The sequence below is a fragment of the Haemaphysalis longicornis genome, unplaced genomic scaffold, assembly GCF_048455015.1.
Source record: "Haemaphysalis longicornis isolate Haplotype H1 unplaced genomic scaffold, Haemaphysalis longicornis Haplotype H1 scaffold_1, whole genome shotgun sequence".
Classification (NCBI taxonomy): Eukaryota; Metazoa; Arthropoda; class Arachnida; order Ixodida; family Ixodidae; genus Haemaphysalis; species Haemaphysalis longicornis.
Window position 1 is genome coordinate 127,630,900 of NW_027526203.1, and position 8,154 is coordinate 127,639,053.

Here is an 8,154-nt window from a genome sequence, read left to right on the forward strand (position 1 = left end):
AACGCCGTCAGCAAGTAGCATATATATATATATATATATATATATATATCAGCGTTTTTTCACAATGGGCGAAATGCCAAAACCGAACTAAGCTAAATTTAGGTATTTGAGTGCAAAAAATGCTACTTGATGACGGCGTTCATATGCAAACCTGTTGAAAACGAAATGAGCCAAATATACAGAGAAACACGAACTCGAAAGGGTTATTTCGATTCCAGAAGGAGCCAAGTCTGCGACCTGTCTCAATCAAAATGAGCCACATACCCTCAACAAATGTGCGATCACATAGCAAGCCCCGTCATCCTGCAGCCAACATGGCCGTCGCTACTACGCTTCGCGCCTGTACCTCTAGCCTTGATTTGGTGTTTTCTGACCATGTTTACGCATTCCAAATGGAAGACGACGGTAACGAAGAGATTGGTGACCACTCCGTTTTTAGAAGCAGAAGTCGTGCTAGGCTTAGTTGTGCACCAAGAGCTCGAATGGTACCACAGCCGAAATGCGTGCACAAGAACACGCCCAAGTGCGCTCTTGTTTAGCCATATCCAGTAAGAAGTTTCAAGACAAATTTCTGGGATTTCCAAAACAGAAAGAAAAAGAAACCGCGGTGCTTTTATTTTAGCGTTTTTCACTTCTGGACGTCACGGGGCGTTTCCTTAAACACTTTGGAGAATTGTAACAGCAGCAGCAGGAAGAGTCATTTTCCGGTGTTTTCAAGAGATTACAAGTTAACGGAAAGGAAGCTGCCGAACAGGAAGAATGCAGATGTTGCCAAGAAGACACTCCTTCTGTCCACATCTAGTAGTGGTCTTAGTACCCAGTGAACTGTCTTCCTTTGCAGCAAGGGATTTCAGCTTGAAAATGACAGTCTTGTTAGTACTTGTACGCAAATTAGTTTAAAAATCCTCAAGTAATACTTTTCCAGTCGTTTTGCCCTACCAAGGACCTGTGCAAACAACAACTTGTTATTCCAAATGGGTCAAATCCTACGTGTCACATCTATGTGTGCCATATCCGAACTTTACAAGAGCATATCTACGTAGGGATGTAATGGAGCCACATTTCTATTTCAGTGCTCACGTAAGGTCCTTTCCTCCCTTCTACACCATTGCAAAAATTATTTTAGTACCTGCCACCTTTACTTCGATAGTAAAAAACAACGTTGTTCTCAATTTCACCTAAAATGGACGTGGCCAATTTTGAAAAAAAAGAGCGCTATATATGCATGTATGTATGTATGTATGTATGTATGTATGTATGTATGTATGTATGTATGTATGTATGTATGTATGTATGTATGTATGTATGTATGTATGTACGTATGTACGTATGTATGTATGTATGTATGTATGTATGTATGTATAAGCAGTAGAAAAACTTCTCGAGGATACAGAAGAAATATTTCAGAAAATGGTTGACTCACGATTAAAAAGAAAAACAGTATTTTACTGACGTTTCGACTGGAGGACTAGTCTTCATCGGAGTAACAGACACGTTACTCCGATGAAGACTCGTAGCGTAGTGGTCATGGCACCAGACCGGTATTCTGGAGGTCGCCGGTTCGGATCCCACCCGGCGGGCATTTTTTCACCACTATTTTTCTTTCTCAAAAATTCTTCATCTGTTTTTTTGACCTACCGCACTCCCCCTTTTTCTTTCCGAGGTTTTCTTTACTGCCAACCTTTATTCTGTCTTAATTCACCGAGCCCCTCATTTCCCATTTTTCTGATTCGCTACATGCATAGCGAGGGCCTCTGTTCTGGCAGTCTTGGTGCCAAAGGTAGCTTAAGAGGGTTCAACGCTCGTCGACCACTCTCGACATGTCGTAGACACTCGAATCACGGCCCGGGGGTTAAAAAGAAGGTTCCCTTCACCCCGAGTAGTCCGAGGGGCGCTGGCTACCACCCCCAAGTGCAGGGAAAAAAAATACCTCAACCTAAATACCCGAGAAATTGGTGAGGAAGCAGCCCCACCGGTAGCGTAGTGGTCATCGCACCAGACCGGTATTCTGGAGGTCGTGGGTTCGGATCCCACCCGGTGGGCATTTTTTCACCACTTTCTGACTCAAAAAATTCTTGAACTGTTTCTTTGACCTACCGCATTCCCCCCTTTCCTTACTGAGAATTTTTGAGTGCCAACCTTTATTCTGTCTTAATTCACCGAGCCCCTCCTTTCCCATTTCTCTGATTCGCTACATGCATAGTGAGGGCCTCTGTTCTGGCTGTCTTGGTGTCAAAGGTAGCTTAAGAGGGTTCAACGCTGGTCCACCACTCTCGACATGTCTTAGACACTCGAGTCACAGCCCGTGGGTTAAAAAGGTGTCCTTCACCCCGAGTAGTCCGAGTGGCGCTGGCTACCACCCCTAAGTGCAGGAAACAAAAAAATATCTTAACATAAATACCCGAGAAAGTGCTGGGGAAACAGCCCGCCGGTAGCGTAGTGGTTATCGCACCAGACCGATATTCTGGATGTCGTTAGTTCGGATCCCACCCGGCGGGCATTTTTTCACCACTTTCATTTCGACTCAAAAAATTCTTCATCTGTTTCTATGACCCACCACAACCTCCCCTTTGCTTTCCGAGGTTTTCTTGACTGCCAACCCTTATATATATATATATACACTAAAATTGTTTCGACCATGGTAAAAAAGGAGGGCAGATTTAACAACGTTTCGTCCGAGGCACCGGCCTTGATCTGACGACGGCCGGTCCCTCGGCCGAAATGTTACTAAATCTGTCCTCTTTTTTTACCGTGGTCGAAACAATTTTTGTGTGTATTCTACCGGCGTCCAGGAAAACTTTGTTCCTATATATATATATAATTTATTTTCGGTTTTAGTTTGAAATCATTTCAGCTCTGTTAACGGCCGCCCTTGTGTTTTTGGTCGAGCTCGACGGCCTATGTATCACAGCGTCGTCGAGCCTTTCCCCCAAGGCTAACATGAGTGCGTTCTCTAAGTCAGTTGGGATATTTCCAGGTTTCGAGAATTCCTCGTAGTAGGACCACGCGCTGCCATTTCACACTTGTCTGGCTCGGCGACTTCATCCCCACTATAGTGCTACGTCCTCAGACAGCCGTGAAAGAACTGCTTCACCAACCTTTCGAGCAGACGGGATTTATTGAATTCCCTCCCCCCAACTGTTCAAAGCTTTGCAGGCGCCGTGGCAGTTCACTGTTCCTCAAAGTAGTCTCCGTTGTTTGGCTCCGACTTCGAACTCCGAGGGTTCAGGAGTCCGACAGATGCTATGCGTCGCAGGATGGCTCGCGCAAACTGCACACGAGAGTTCCAGAAAGCAGCTCTCCGACAACGGCTGGTTTTTGGTTTCAGAATACTAACAGTGTAATTCACACGCAGTGCTCTGTTCTCGTGCGCTTGTCCGCTGCTTGCGTTCTCGTTTCCTTCCGTGATTCCCCAAGCATGCTACGGTACGCTTCCTCGAAAGGCCCATGGTTACACCGACGGTGACTTATACCTGTCGCCGTTCCGCTCACGCGCAGACGCTCTCACGCACAAACACGCACACACATCCTCAAGTACACACATACGCCTGCATTCTCCGAAGGAAAACAAAACACGACAAAAGAAAACAACGACACTCGTAATCGAGCGAATGAAGCGAGGCGCGGTGTACGGCCAGACCTTGCCGAGATGTGGGCCGCCAGGATTTCCCCGCGAGTCGTCGGCGCCCTCTAAACCGGGTCAGCGGGACACTCGACGGCTGATGAGCGCTTTCGGGCCGCCCAGGGTTGCCGCCGCCTTCCGGACATTGTTTCCACTCCGCATATCTCTTTCGCCGAGGAGGCTCTCGTTTCCCAAAGGCCCCGTGATAGCATTGCTTCGGGGAAGAAGGGCTCTTTCCGGAAGATGCATGAGAACTCACTTCACCGTAAACCAATGATAACGGGAACAACAAAGAAAAAAAATTCCCGAAGAAACGAAAAAAACCTGTTTGGTTGTTAAAAAACAAAAGAAGTCGGGCAACAAACTAGAACGTTGGTATTCTTTGAACTGGCTATGTGGGGAATCAAGAACGTTTACATCCTCGGTGGGGTGTGACGACACGCAAGGTCCTCTTTTAGCTAACTGAAATGTATGCCTAGACACCAAAAAAAGCCTGTGGTCCGGGCAATACACCAAATCAATTTTTTAAAAGATACGCACAGTGGTGCAGCATATACCTGGGCCTTATTTTTCGAAAATCCCTCTCGACATCCAAATTGCCGGAAGATGGGAAAATAGCAAAAATATTTCCGATACACAAATCAGGAGATAAATCCATTGAATCAATTTTTTGGCCAATATCGCTACCCAGCATGGCATGTAAACTACTCGAACATACCATTCTAAAAGATTTAACCGTTTTTCTTGAACAAGAACGCATTTTGTCCAATAACCAGCACGGCTTTCGCCAGGTTTTATCCACAATAACACAGTTAACGGAAGGAATACACGAACTCGCGCTAGGTATTAACAATCACCGCCAAACCGACATAATCCTACTCGACCTATCCAAGGCATTTGATTGCGTTTGTCATACAAAGCTAATAAATAAATTGAGAAGCCTTATCGGAGACAGAGACATTATTGCTTGGGTTCGAGATTTCTTGTTTAATAGATCCCAGTTTGTTATTTTCGAACATTTTGCATCAGACACAGTACCAGTGACATCAGGAGTGCCCCAGGGCTCCATGCTTGGACCGTTGTTATTTCTCGTTTATATAAATGACATAACTACTAATATAAATGGTAAAATAAAGTTATTTGCAGGTGACTGTATCATTTACCGAGAAATTAACAATGAACAAGATCACCTCTTTCTTAACAAGTCTCTTAACACCATTGCAGAATGGTGCTCTCATTGGCAGATGACAATCAACGTAAAAAAATCTGCATGCATGACGATAACACGGGAAAAAGAACCCTCTAACCTTCGATATAACATAAATGGTGCTGCTCTCACGAATGTACAGAGACATAAATATCTAGGCTTAACAATAACATCAGATCTGAGGTGGGACGCTCACATTGATAATGTTACTTCTTCTGCCATGCAAAAACTATTTTTTATTCGCAGATCGCTCCATCTGGCACCCACTTCAACAAAACTACTAGCCTACAAAACATTCATTAGGCCAATCCTCGAATATGGAAATACTGTATGGTTCCCTCATACAGTGACTAACATAAAGAAAATAGAAAAGGTACAAAGGAAGGCCATAAGATTTATACATAACAAATTTAAACTGGCTGATTCACCCACTACCCTTCTAGCTGTTTCTGGGCTTCCCACGCTCGAAACACGGGCAAAGCAGGCACGTATAAAATTTATTTATCAACTCTTACATAATTATTTCAAAATAGACGTTTCAAAGTACGTTGAATTTTCGCAAACACGAGCTACCCGGCACAAACATACAAATACACTATTAGAATATAAATGTAACAATGATGGGTTTAAATACTCCTTTTTTCCAGTTGCCATCGACGAATGGAATTTCGTGGATGGCAACTGGACCTGGCAACTGGAACTGGCAACCCCTTTCACCACTAATGCCCAGTCATTGTGCAATTTTTTATCAAGAATTGAAAATAACGTCCCTTAGCGTATGTGACATGCAGTTGCTCTTCTGTGACATGCAAACCAGCATGCACTTGTACTTGGTGTGGATAGTTTTGCATATGGTGCATAATGATAAAATACCATTGTTATTTTTTTCATGAAAATTTGCTTGTACTTGTAGCACTTTGTGTATGGTGCGCATAATTGCTGATTCTAAACTTCAAAGTTGCTGATTCATATTTTTTACGTATTATTCACCTCCTTACGATCCTTAAAGTGTTAAGTGCTCTTTGTAACTGTATATTGTAGTGCCCATCTGCTATGGTCTCTTTGGAGACAGGCAGTATTGTAAACAAATAAATAAAATTTTCCCAATTAGAGGGGTCCGTCTGGAGAGCGCTACACGAATTTCTGGCCGCTGAATATCGTTGCAGGCGTGAGACACTAGTGGAAGGTTCTGTGTTTACCCTGCGTTTTTGTTACTGCGGAAAAGCAGAGTTGCTGTGCGCAATGCGTTTTCCATTGAATGCTCATGTAGAATTATGGCTTGGCACTGTCTCGCACTGGGGTAGGTTATATTATGTTATATATATTATAATGGGGTTTATTGGCAGGTCTTGCAAGAGGCACCAACGAGGTCTGACCGTTTCAGAGTCCAAACGAGGTCTGGCGTCCGCGCGCAGGTCTCGCGCTGAAGCACTGTCGATGGAGCTGCCGCTGTGTCGCTACGGGGACATATACCCACTGGGGAATTGACGCCACTCAGAAGGTCAGCCTCCGCTTTAGCCGAACACATACCCGCTCGGGGAGACTGGTGCTCTGACGGTCGCTCACTATCTTTGTTACAATCACCCCCGGGGACAGAAGGAGCCATCCTTGGCGACTCAGGGCGATGCGACGATGAGCGGGTCGTAATAGGGCTTGAGACGCTGAACGTGAACCGTCTCGCGGCCACGGAAGCGACGATCGGTACTAGGAGTGACCGGCTCGACGATGTAATTGACGGGAGACGTTTTTTCGACGACTCGGTAGGGACCCTGGTATTTCGTCTGACGTTTGCTTGAAAGCCCTGCGGCCGTGGACGGTGTCCGTAGCCATACAAGGGAGCCAGCAGCGTAAGTTGGCGTTCCACTACTGTCGCCGTGGCGATACTGCTGACGTCCTTGGTCTGCTGCCGTGCAGGAGCCTGCCAGTTGGCGGCACTCTTCGGCTCGCTTGGCGATTTCCGTGACTGGAACACATTCCGAGATGTCAGGGCGGTAAGGAAGGATGGTGTCAAGTAGGCAGGAAGGTTCACGCCCGTACAGCAGAAAGAATGGTGAGAAGCCGGTGGTTGACTGCGTGGCCGTATTATACGCGTACGTGACGAAAGGAAGAACTAAGTCCCAGTTCGAATGGTCACGAGAAACATACATCGACAGCATGTCGCCCAGTTTACGGTTAAAACGTTCTGTCATCCCGTTGGTTTGGGGGTGGTAGGATGTAGTATTCCTGTGAACAACGCGGTATTCAGTGAGCAGCGCCTCCACGACTTCGGACAAGAAGACTCGTCCCCGGTCGCTCAGCAGCTCCCTGGGCGCTCCGTGCCGCAGAATAAAGCGTTGAAGAAGGAAGGATGCGACGTCGCGAGCAGTGGCAGTGGACAGTGCAGCTGCTTCCGCATACCGTGTCAAGTGATCAACTGCCACAATAATCCAACGATTGCCTGCGGCCGTGCTGGGAAGTGGACCGTGAATATTTATTCCAACACGGTCAAAAGGTCGTGCTGGACACGGTAGTGGCTGCAATGCTCCCGTGGGATGTTGAGGGGGACACTTACGACGCTGACACTCTGTGCAAGAGCGGATGTACTTGATCACAAATGTGTACATCCCTCGCCAGTAGTAGCGCAAACGGAGCCGCTGATACGTTTTCTGCACTCCAGCGTGGGCGCACTGGGCGTCAGCGTGGTGGTAAGAGCAAAATTCGGAACGCAAATGGCCAGGAATGACGAGTAGTCACTTCCTGCCTTCAGATGAGTAGTTCCGGCGGTAGAGCAGGTCGTCACGTATGGCGCAGTGTGAAGCCTGGCGGCGCGTTGCCCGGCATGCTGGAACTGTTGATGGACTCGACAGGTATTGCAAGATTGCGGCAATCCACGGATCCTTACGCTGTTCTGAGGCCATATCTTGTATAGCTAGTGACGCCACCGCGCAGTCTGTTGTGGACAGGCAACCAGTGTCGGACACGACGGGTGACCGAGACAGGGCATCGGCATCACTGTGTTTGCGTCCGTACCGGTATATGACTCGGATGTCGTACTCTTGAAGTCGAAGAGCCCAACGTCCGAGTCTACCGGAAGGGTCTTTCAGTGAGGACAGCCAGCATAGAGCGTGGTGATCCGTGACAACGTGGAATGGACGACCGTAAAGATATGGACGAAATTTGGCGATATCCCAAACAATAGCCAAACATTCCTTCTCGGTGACGGAATAGTTCCGCTCCGCCTTAGTCAGGGTGCGACTGGCGTATGCAAAAACGTATTCATGGAAGCCTGCTTTACGCTGAGCGAGAACGGCACCTAGAGCGACACCACTGGCGTCAGTGTGAACTT

At 46.8% G+C, this 8,154-nt stretch overlaps 1 non-coding gene across 1 annotated transcript; it reads left to right on the forward strand.

Moving 5' to 3' along the window:
• The first annotated feature begins 1,969 nt into the window (after nucleotides 1-1,969).
• Trnat-ggu (transfer RNA threonine (anticodon GGU)) lies at nucleotides 1,970-2,042 on the forward strand. The gene has a single exon. It is a non-coding gene; the product is annotated as a tRNA-Thr (tRNA).
• The last annotated feature ends 6,112 nt before the right edge of the window (nucleotides 2,043-8,154 follow it).